Source organism: Sinocyclocheilus anshuiensis, unplaced genomic scaffold (assembly GCF_001515605.1).
Source record: "Sinocyclocheilus anshuiensis isolate Anshui unplaced genomic scaffold, SAMN03320099.WGS_v1.1 scaffold272, whole genome shotgun sequence".
Taxonomy (NCBI): domain Eukaryota; kingdom Metazoa; phylum Chordata; class Actinopteri; order Cypriniformes; family Cyprinidae; genus Sinocyclocheilus; species Sinocyclocheilus anshuiensis.
Genome location: NW_015554117.1, coordinates 220,286 through 232,407, shown reverse-complemented (window position 1 = coordinate 232,407; position 12,122 = coordinate 220,286).

Here is a 12,122-nt window from a genome sequence, read left to right as displayed (position 1 = left end):
ATATAAAATAAAATAAAATAAAATAAAATAAAATAAAATAAAATAGGTTTAAGCTGGTCTCCCAATCTATCCAGCTAAAACCAGCCTGTCCAGACAGAGAAGTGATCAAAACCTCTCCAAAACCAGCTAAAGCCAGCCAACCAGCTTAGGCTAGTTTTTTTTATTTTCTTTTTTTTTCTCTTTAGGGATTTTTTTTCTGGATTCTTTGATTAATTGAAAGTTCAAAAGAAAGTGAAATCTTTTGTTACATTATACATGTCTTTGTTGTCACTTTTGATCAATTTACTGCATTCTTGCTGATTAAAATGATTAATTTATTTGAAAAAACCCTGACTGACACCAAACGTTTGAGCAATACTGTATATAGGGAAAAAAGTGGTCAGTTCTTCAACCTTTCTTTGTTGGTGTTCCACTCTGAAAATCATATTTGAAGTTTGCAATGACATGAGAGTGAGTACAAGATTACTTTTCAATTTTTGTCTGAACTATTTCTTTAAGTGTATATGTGAGGGTAGGATGCCATCAGACTGAAACGCCGTTAGAGGAAGGCAGTAAGATATATATCCACAATCATCATCATCGTCACGTATGATTCAGCAGCTCAATACAGCAGGAACTCAAGTCTACCCACTGCACAAATACACACTCACACTCAAATAATGAATACGGCATCTATCTAGCAATCTACAGTACATGAACCTTGTGTAACCGTTTGAAAAGAGCGACAGACGTTTCCAGACGATCAATATGGCACATCGTGCCATTAATAACTGAGCACTGCAGAGAAAGAGAGACACTGTCAAACACTCGCCATTGCACCTTGCATTACATTAATTCAAACATTCCTGCGAGTGGATATTTTCAATAGAAGTGCAAGCAAGACTGTAATCTCATTTCTGTTCAAGAGCAACAGCGACTCAATCTTGCTATTTTGAATAAAAAGGGGTGAATAAATCAAGGCAGGCTGGTAATGTGCCAATTTATAACTATTGCCCATATATGCGTGCGTGTGTGTGTGTGTGCAGGAGCTGCTCAAACCAGTCCAACAGTTTCCCGTTTTCCTCCTTTTTATTTATTTTTCCAAGCGGCGAACAGAAATGTGAGCTACGAAATGGAAAATGATCTATGACGGTGTTCGGAGTCGAGACGCGGAGAAAGTGAGTTTAGAATTTTAAGTCACCTTTATGAAGAGGGGATTGAAGACACCTTCCCACAGTGCTTTGCTTTGGAAAAGAGCAGTTAAATGATCTATGACAGCGTTCGGGCTCGGAGAGAAATCTCTTTCATTTGTTTTTTTCCCCTCGGCTTCACATATGTTTGGCAAGAGTGTGGATTTGTTTGATTTGATTCGGTAGAGATGCGAACTAATCAGCGAGACGCTTGATGTCGCTTCACCATATGCCTCGTGTGTCTTTGTCAGCGGCCTGTCTGGATAAGAAATCTCCTGACCAATTTAAGCTCTATTAATGGCGTGACTGTGTGGTTCTACAAATATCAGAATCTTTAAAGGGATCTTGATGTTAGCACTTTGTTTTTCTTCGGAGTTAGTTTCTTCTGCAAAAAAGTCATAATTTGGTTTCACATGACCATTTTTTACCCTCTCATTGACCTTTTGGATTCAAAACAAGAAGTTCTTGCTATTCGTACAGCGATTTTTTGCTGTACGAATAGCAAGTGACTATTAGGTACAGTACAGTTGTGCCTCTTTGCAAAGCCTGCATTAGATTGCATGAGGTTAAAGGAACAGTTCAGCTAAAAATGACAATTCTGTCTTCATTTATTCATCCTCATGTTATTCCAACCCTGTATGAGTTCTACAAAGTAAGTTAGAAAGTAAGTTCTACAGGTTTGGAGAAAGATAAATCAAAAAGAATCCATCATTTTGGACACATACAATCAGTTTTGTTAACTAAAACTAGAACTATTAAAAATAGTTTTCGTTACTTGAAATGAAACTGAAATAAAAATAAATAAAACAAAATAAAATATAAATATTAGATGAAAAACTTGAATAAACTTCAATAAAAACTGAAGATGAAGTACTACAATTACTAAAACTAAAGTTAAATAATAAAAAAAGACAAGATAAAAGGACAAAACAAAATGACTAAAACTGTAATTAAAATGAAAACTAAATATATTAAAAAAGAAGCTAATTCAAAATATTAATAAATACTATAACAGTGTATAAATAATACTAAAATAAACACTGACAACATGAAATAATGAAGTTTAAGTCGAAGTACTACGATTACTTAAACTGAATCAAAATAAATCAAAACTAAATAAATGTTTAACATTAACATAGTATTACAAAAACTAATAATAATGACAAAATCACATAAAAATACAGAAAATATTAAAAAAGAAGCTAATTCAAAATATTAATAAATACTACATTAGTATATAAATAATGCTAAAATAAGCTGAAATACAACAATTGCTAAAAGTAAAACTGAAACAAAAATAAATATTAAAATCACAAAAACTAATAAAAATGACAAGAGCATAAATTATTCAAACTTCAAATGAAAATCAAAAATATGAAAATAAAAGCTAATTCTGAATATTAATAAATACTATATTAGTATATAAATAATACTTAAACACTGATAACAATCAATATTACAGCGAAATGTATTTCTACAACTGGCTATGAAGACCCTAAACCAGTTTCAGACACGTCATCGCGAATAATCAGCCTTGCTCTGATTTGACCCCGGCAGCAAAGCATGCTGGGTAACTATTACCTCACTGTGACTGAGTGAACAGAATTGCTAAACCACTAATAGGCTGATCATTAATAGCTGCTTGTATGTTAATGTTCTCATACACTTGTGACAAGACACGTGCAATATTTCATTATATGAGCCCTTTAAACCTACCCTTGTTAGGTGCATTTATTCAGCACAGTCTTGTCGGTTCATTGTAAAGCAGCTTGTTTAATTTAAATCAGGATTTGATTGACTAGCAGTCAATAAGATTTTACTAAGAGGAGATTTTTGATTCATTTGCCTAAATAATTTCATCTGCTCCAGAGATAGAAATTGATTTCAGTTTAGTCCAGGTCTTTTTCTTTATTTTTCATATTCTTTTAATCTTTTTCAGTAGTTGCTTATTCAGAATGCGAGAGCTGTTTTTCCCAATAAAAAGTGAATTATTATGTGAAGGTTTAAAGCAGGGTCAAGCGTCAGACAAACACACTCAATACTTCAGCTTTTTTCTTGCTTTGCTCTGATGATATTTCTCACGGCTGACACTGTATTGGAGTTTTCAGACAAGGAAAGAGTGAATCCTCAAGTGATGGTTTTGTTTGTGTCTAGCCTCTGAAAACCAGTTTTCATTAATCACTGACTCCAATTCAACTCCAATTTTCAATAGTTTATTTATATTTGTTCTTGGCCTTCTTTAGCATAAATGATGCCTTAAAGGAATTTGCAGAATAAATGAATTGAATAATTAGGCAAAAATTTCCTTTTGTGTTCTACAGAAGACAGTTTGAAATGACGTGACCTGCTGTCTAGAATAACTAAAAATGGGCAGAATTTGAAAGTGTAACCAAATTATTTTTATGAAGTACAAGGTAGGAACAACCAATAAGTTTGCTAAGGAATAGTTCACCCCAAAATCAAAATTTGCTGAAAATATACTCACTCTCAGATTTAGATGTAGATGAGTTTGTTTCTTCATCAGATTTGGAGAAATGTAGCATTACATCACTTGCTCACCAACGGATCCTCTGCAGTGAATGGGTGCCGTCAGAATGAGAGTCCAAACAGCTGATAAAACATCACAATAATCCATAAGTAGGCTAATGTAAGTAATCCACAAGCTGCATGTTTGTAAGAAACAAATCCATCATCAAAATATTTTAACTTCAAACCGTTGCTTCCTGCTAAAATATGAGTCCTCTATTCATAATGTTACATTCTCCAGTGAAGAAGTCTGAATCAGGAGAGAAATATGCACAGACCAAGCACAAGCAAAAACAGCCCAAAACGGTTCTAAACAAATATGTGGGAGGATTTTTATTTAAGTGGACAACAGAGGATGGACGTTTCCACTGGAGGAAACATTATTATGGATTATGAACTCATATTTCGCCCAGAAGCAAGAGTCTTAATTAAAAAACGTCCTAGTGATGGATTTGTTTCTTACAGACATGCAGCTTTTTACTTCACAGGATGTTAATTGATGGACTGAAGTCGTGTGGATTATTGTGATGTTTTTATTAGCTCTTTAGACTCTTATTCTGACGGCACCCATTCGCTGCAGAGGATCCACTGGTGAGCAAGTGATGTAACGCTACATTTCTCCAAATCTGTTCCCATGAAGAAACAAATTCATCCACATCTTGGATGGCCTGAGGGTGAGAAAATGTTCAGCAAATTTTCATTTTTGGGCGAATTATTCCTTTAAGATGCCTCAGGTCTCGTGAAGCCTGACATGGAGTCAAGTTTATATCTGGACTGTTCAATCCCAGTCTCACATTATAAATGTATGAAGCGTGGGATTGTGGGATTGGTCAATGCTATGCTGCATCGTCCTGGTGACAGTTGTCATGCAAACGTTCTCTCCATGGTGATAACTCAGAACACCCACACGTCACAATAAGAAAAGATATGAACTATATATAACCCATAAATAAGTAAAAACATTTCTGCTGCTTGTTTTTGCCGGGGAGGAAATTGGACGTTTAGATTTTTCTGTAGTCATGCTTGAAAATTAAATTTCAATCAGACTTTTGTGTGTGTGTTTTTGTGGATCCACTTAATCACTGAGTGAATCATGAAAAATATACAATAAAACAAATGGTGGCGGGATTATCGGTTTGGCTTAGCAATGGAAGACCTGCTTGAAAACACTTGTTTAGCAGAAATCACACACTTTAGCATTAATAAATAGCTCAATAATGACACAACATGCAAGAAAATTGGATCATATGTTCAAATGTTTACGACTGTCACAGTTTGTGTGTATAAATGAGGAAATTATGAGACAGCGAAAGCGAGCGAGTTATACAACGTGCTTATGATCTAAACTTTGTTTCATTTCTGCTTGTATTAGCAGAGCAGAAAAACGCAGCTCTCAGCAAACAATCGACATCATTTTTAAACCATTTATCCTTTTGATCTGCCTCCTTCTCCAGCTCTCTTTCATCCTAGATTGCTAACTCTCCTTTCCTCCACCCGAACCCCCTCTCAGACCGTCGTTCTTAATTAAAAACACACACATAAGCAGAGGGAATGCATTAACCACCATGTAGGCCAGAGGAGCTCGTGGTGCTGCGTGCGAGCTGCAGGGGTGACATCAAATCAAACCCTCATCCCTTCTTTTACCAGCACTTTCATAACCAATATCGACTCATCACAGATGAGCCCACAGAGGCAACATTTCTCTCAGATTTCACTCTGTGACAGCAGGCCACAACCAGTGTTCATTTCCTTGACGAATAATTTTCGTCATAATTTTCGTCAACAGCATTTTTTTTGCCGATGACAACGAGATGATAACGAACTAAAACTCTTTTTGAATGACAAAAACTATGACGTAAATCTATTGACATTTTCGTCAACGAATAAAAACGAGACGAAAATGTTAGGGAGGGACGATTTGGGAAGAGATTCATTCAGAACGAATCTGCTGTGTGGTTTGGAGGTTAGATGCGTACATATGAACTGGCGGGACATAAGCTAACGTACACTTGCCGCACGTCGCATAAAACGTTCAAAAATGTCAATATGTGGGAGCAAGAGAAGAGCAGACATATGGATAAATCTGACGATGCAAGAGAGAACTCAATTCGGTCCGGTTTTCTGAGCACAGACACTGAAGCATACACACACAGAAAGCGCCTCTCACAGCACTCGAGTACTCTTTCGCGTCGCATGAACGGAGAATTACACACAAAATTATGTCAAATTGTCCGTTTTGACGAGTATTCACGTAAACACAGTTGATTACGTCTTAGGTGAACGTAAACAGTAGGGAGAACGTGCATCATTACATTGCATCCATTGCAACTGTGCATTCGGTTTTAAAGGGATAGCAGCTTAATTTAGTTGCTATTGTCTGAGTCATTGATGTTAATCAACACAGAGAATTACATACAAAATGATGTCGAATTGTCCGTTTTGATGAATATTAGCCCTAAAGATTAATCTAAATTTATTTATAGAAATAAATATGTCTGCTTGAAAGGATGAAGAATATGGTAAACAAGTTGCTATAAAGAATGCATAATTAGCCTATATAACCATTGGTACACTCTAAAAAATGCTGGGTTAAATATAACCCAGCATTTTTTAGAGTGTATTTCATTAAAAAGAAGGCCATGTTCTTGTTCTTTATGAGATGTGGTTTTATTTAATTTACACATGATTTAGTCGACTAAAACTAAAAACAATTCAGATGACTAAAATATGACTAAAACTAAATGGCATTTTAGTCAAAAGACTATGACTAAAACTAAATCAAAATTTGCTGTCAAAATTAACACTGGCCACAACTTTAAATGGTTTGTGGACTGAAGGCAAAAACAATGCTAAATGCAAAAATAATAATCATGTATAATCTAGTATAATCAGGCATCGATATGATAGCAAAATAAATGGGCTTAGCAACTTTTAAAAGGCTAGGAAAAAAATATTTTGTTTTTGATGTCAAAGGTTGTGCGTCCAAACAATCTCTACAGTATTTTGATGCAAATTTATTCATCACTTGGTAGAAACCAATCAAATTACACACGTCGTCAACATGCACTTAACATAAAAAGCCTTCATTCTTAAATCCATGAATAAAAACTATAAAACATGACTTTTGCATCTGCATTTAAAAGTAGTTTGACTTTCTGTAAGCAAGACATTCAGAAACCTTTTTTTTCTATTCAGCCAAATCATAATTTTGACTACATGTGCATTATATGAAAGTTTGGGGTCAATAAGATGTTATTATTTTTTTAATTAATACTTCTATTCAGCAAGGATACATAAACAAAAACGTTTATGTCACAATAGATCACTTTTTCAAATAAATGCTGTTATTTTGAACTTTCTATTCATCAAAGAATCCTGAAATGTATAACGGTTTCCACAAAAATATTGAGCAGCACAACTGTCTTCAAAATGTATAATGATTACAAATGTTTCTTGAGCATCAAATCAGCATATTAGAATGATTTCTGAAGGATCATGTGATACTGAAGACTGGAGTAATGATGCTGAAAATTCAGCTTTACATCACAGGAATAAATTACATTTTTAAATATATTCAAAATAGAAAACAGTTTTTTTAAACAGTACAAATATTTCACAATATTACCGTTTTTATCATATTTCCATCAAATAAATGTAACCTTGGTGAACATTAGAGACGTCTTTCAAAAACATTAAAATCTTACCAATCCCAAACTTTTGATCAGTAGTGTATATAAAGTATAGTATTACATTACATAATGTTTAGGCAAACTTATGATGGGATTTCAAGGTAAAAATTCAAATGCTCAAACTCTCTAGATTCATCTTACGGCAAGTTATCATTTCTGATTACAGAAGTTTTATCATTGAATGGGACGTATTTTATATAACAATCTAAGATTATCTTCCTTTAATGGAAAAACATCTATTTGTCTGATAGAAGTCATGCCCTTTTCCAATTGATATTTTCTATTATTGTGTTCCAAAAGAATTCTCCTCAGAGAGTTATCCATCTCTTTTAATGTAATATGTTCCTAATTTGTTTATTGCCACATTTTGGGTCATGGATACTTAAACCTTCCATTAAAACTTGTGTTTGGTCTTCACAACATCTCCAAATGATAAGAGCTTTCTCACTGATTGAACAAGATCATCAGATTATGCTTTCATCATGATAATGAATTCTTTATGAACAACAGGAAAATAACAGTCATAAAGTTTTAAAGTCATTTTCAGTGATGCCAGTAAGGTATTTCAATAAATACCATTGTGCAAATTCATATATGGCACTGAAATGGCAAGTTACTTGAAATAATACAATAGTCAATCATTCATGAACAATTTCATACCCTGAAATTGCCATCTGATATCATCACTTTACCACCATAATACCATGGTAAGCACATAGTTCTATGAAAGTCATAGCAAGACATAAATGTCATTTTTGTGGGGACAGTGGAAACAACAACTTGTCATATGGCATTTTGGTGGAAACTATAGTTACCATGGTAAATATCTGAAAAGGGTACCTTACATGAGCTATCATGAGTCTTTAATGAGGCAGTTTTCTCAAACACGCTGTGTTTCTGCAGGGGTCCCACTCTCTCTCGTTCTCCACCTCTTCTTTCTCTGAAGTTCAACATTGCTTTCTCTTCAACCACAAAGGCTTCATGGCAGGTGCGAGTCTTGCGAGATATTTTGTTTTTCACTTATTTATTATTTTTTTAAAGTAAATAGGATGCTGATCAGAACAGGCAAGACCGCGGGAGCTGCAGCAGGGAGTTAGCGTCAAATCATCAAACACCACTGTCTACAGTTCAAACCAGCAGCGCGTGGGAACACTACTTCACTGCTAGGGGTGCAACGGTTCAACTTACACACGGTTCGGTTTGTATCACGGTTTTAGAGTCACGGTTTCGGTACGGTTCGGTATGTGCTATGTTTAGGGAAAAAACTATATTGTCAAATAAAAATAAAGAAAATAAGAACAAATGATCTAACTACAAGCAACAGCACAAATAAATAAACAGTGAAAAAAGATACAAATAAAATAAACAGTGCTTTTCAGTTTTTTTAGGTAGGTCTAACATAGTTTTTAGGTACAGAAATTGAATAAATCAAATGTAAAATAACATTGGCAGGAATATTGGACTGCTGTCCCTTTAAGAGTTTATCCACGGACCCAATATACTGTTACACAACATGTGTTCTCTTTCTCAACTATTTAACGTTCCAAAACTGTGTTTTACTGGATACTCACCAAGATGGGCATTTTGACATAATTTTTGTGTGAATTTGTCCATTCAAACACAATACTTCACAGAGAACTTAATATTTGCGCGTGTTCTGAGACGTGGGTTCACGCGCTTCGGATGAGCAACCACACAGAGTTTCTCACTGCGCGCGCGAGTTCATGTCTTCTGGCTCTTTAATATTTAAACTGGCAAGGTTTAAATGAGTTTAGTTTAAATTGTCATTTCCCTGTTCATGTATGTAATTCTGCGATAAAAAAAAATAAATAAATAAAACAGTTGAATTAATGATTTAATTAATCACTCATAAAGACAGTCCCTTGTCAAACTATGATTCATAGTTTTTGAACGATACAGTTCAATTGTTCAATGACTCATAAAGACAGATATGCTCCAGAATGAAGCATTTCTGAATGAATCGGTTGAATGAATGATTCAATGACTCACTCATAAAGATGGTCACTTGTGTCGTTCTTGTACTTGAACAAATCGGTTAAAGGGGTCATATGATGTTGCTAAAAAGAACATTATTTTGTGTGTTTGGTGTAATTTTTAGGTAGGTGTGGCTGACTCTTAACTTTTATAAAGAATATCTCTTTGGATTTGAGACTTTAGTCTTTGCAACTTTACAGATCTTCTTTATGCACCAAGAGCTTGTAACACTTCAAAGAGAAAGGAAAAATTGAAATCGCATCATATGACCCCTTTAAGTGACTTTTTCATAAAAAACTCTTCACACCTTCACACAACTATGTAACCTGCATAAAGTGTCACCAGGTACTGCTTTTAACACTGCAATGTGTTTGATTCAGTCTTTCATTTCCAGTTTAACATTTTTTTTTCCATTTTCTAATCGTATTATTTGTTACACTAAATTGGATTTAAAAAGCAAAATAGCTGAGCAATGCAAAATCTGTTTAATGATATATAGACAACAGTGTTGCATCGTACTGTTTGACACATCGAATGTTTCACATAATACTACTTAAAAATAAAATAAAATAAATAAATAAAATAGTGTGTAGGCTACTACATTCTGTGCAGTAAGCAATATGCTAAGTGTTAAACTCCATGTAGTCACTGGTTAACAGGCATCAGGCTGATGTAATGGTCAGCTTATTCTTAGTGGAGTGAGACCTTGGGTTTGTGTGTTTTTTTTAAGGTAGGGGTCTCTGAGATCACAAAGAGATGGTGTCAAATATCTAATGACTTTCACAGGCCATCCACAGAGACAATCACACGTCTGTCTGTTCCTGAAGTGTGTGTGTGTTTTAAACACACGTTCTGACAGTTTCATGTTACCAGACCATGAACGTCTGCACTGGCCTCTCCATCCTTGACATGGAGACAGCTATAAAAATGTGTGTGTCTGCGTGTGACTCTCGTAATCGAAGTGCAGCTGGAGAAGGAGTTTTCAGTCTTATGAGCTGGATTGGAAAGAGATTAATATTTAATAGATGGTTATTTTCCCCCCGCTGTGAAAAAGCAATACATCAATCAGCGTCAGTGCACTTCTATTAGACAACGACTCAACGTTAGTCTCTGACTAATGAGAATGCGAAGGTTATTCACGTCCAGCTCCAGCAAACAAAACAGACTGATGGAAAATAAAACGAGCGGGAAAGAGAGAGAGAAGCTGTAGAAAACATAAAAAAATGATGCTGATCATGCACAAAAGTTTCAGGTTCAGGGATTTTTAGAGCTCACACTATCAAGGGCAGAGCAGGCAACAAATTTGGCCCTCGGTTCTGAACTAAATTTTTCTGTGCTTTAAAACTCTCTGGTCTTAAGAAGTGAGATATTTCTCAATGTGAATTTGTCATTCCAGCCGTTTCCATGACGATCATGTCATGGCCCTAGCAACCGGTCACCATCACAGGCGCACGTAGTTATAGCAAATCATCCCTTTACTCGCTTAGATCAAACTATATAGTTATATAGTTTGTGTATAAGTAATTATAATTAATATGTAAATGATATTCATGTGTTTTTTGTGATTGATACATGCCAGAATTTGTATCCATCAACAGAAACATGCATTAGCTGAACTCTAACAAACCATATTACAGATGCATTGTCAGATTTAAGTTGAACCGCGGTCCTAGTGAATGCCGAACCGTGTGTGGAGAACGGTACGGTTCGATTTTTTACCGAGAGCCGTTGCACCCCTAATCACTGCCGTTATAATCAACAGATGTGTTTACTCTGCAAGCATGCATAGCTGTCGTTAATTGTAATTCTGCGTGCTAAATGTATTGTTACTATCTCATATACTGTTAGTAATAGCATAGTTTTCGAACGAAGCTGATTGCCGCTGCGTCTCAGAGCAACGCACAGTAGTGGAGTTTCGCTCTTGAATGAATCCGCGTTCTGGAATTGGTTGAATGATTCAATGACTTGTTCATAAACCAGATACGTTGCAGAATGAATCAGAGTTTTGGAAAACAAATCGGTTGACGCCTTGCATATGTTGCCAACTTCTTTATTATATCGTATGTCTATTTTTCACAAACAAAAACTTCCCTTCTTGGATTCAGCTCCCCTATTTCATCCCTCAGCTTTATACACAATAACAAAAAATGTATTTAAAAATGTAATTTAATTTTAATATGATGCTTTTCTTCTATATGTATATTTTTTGTATACATGTTTTTTCCCCATTTTCCCTATGTAATTCATATTTTAGACATGAATTTTTGAGGCTTTGTGGGAATTTATTTAAAAATATGATTTAATTTTAATATTATGCTTTTCTTCTATATGTATATTTTTTGTATACACGTTTTTTCCCATTTTCCCTATGTAATTCATATTTATTACAAAAATGATATCTATTTATAATACATTTTTAAAAATGTAATTATAGCAAAATAATTCTAATTGTACGATTACAAAAACCTACACATTAAATGTCAAATATATACATATAATGCATTTTTTTAATTATATAAAAAACAAGATATATATTGGTTTTTAAAAACTATAAATACAGTAAATAATATTATATTTATATAAAACTAATACAAATACACACAAATAAAAATTGAATATACAAATGAACAAAAATATATAATATATACATTGTTATATAACCTACTATATATTTGAAAAATATAATATATAGATATTTGACTTAAAGATTTAAAAAAAAAAAAAAATGGGTGGGTGGGTGGAA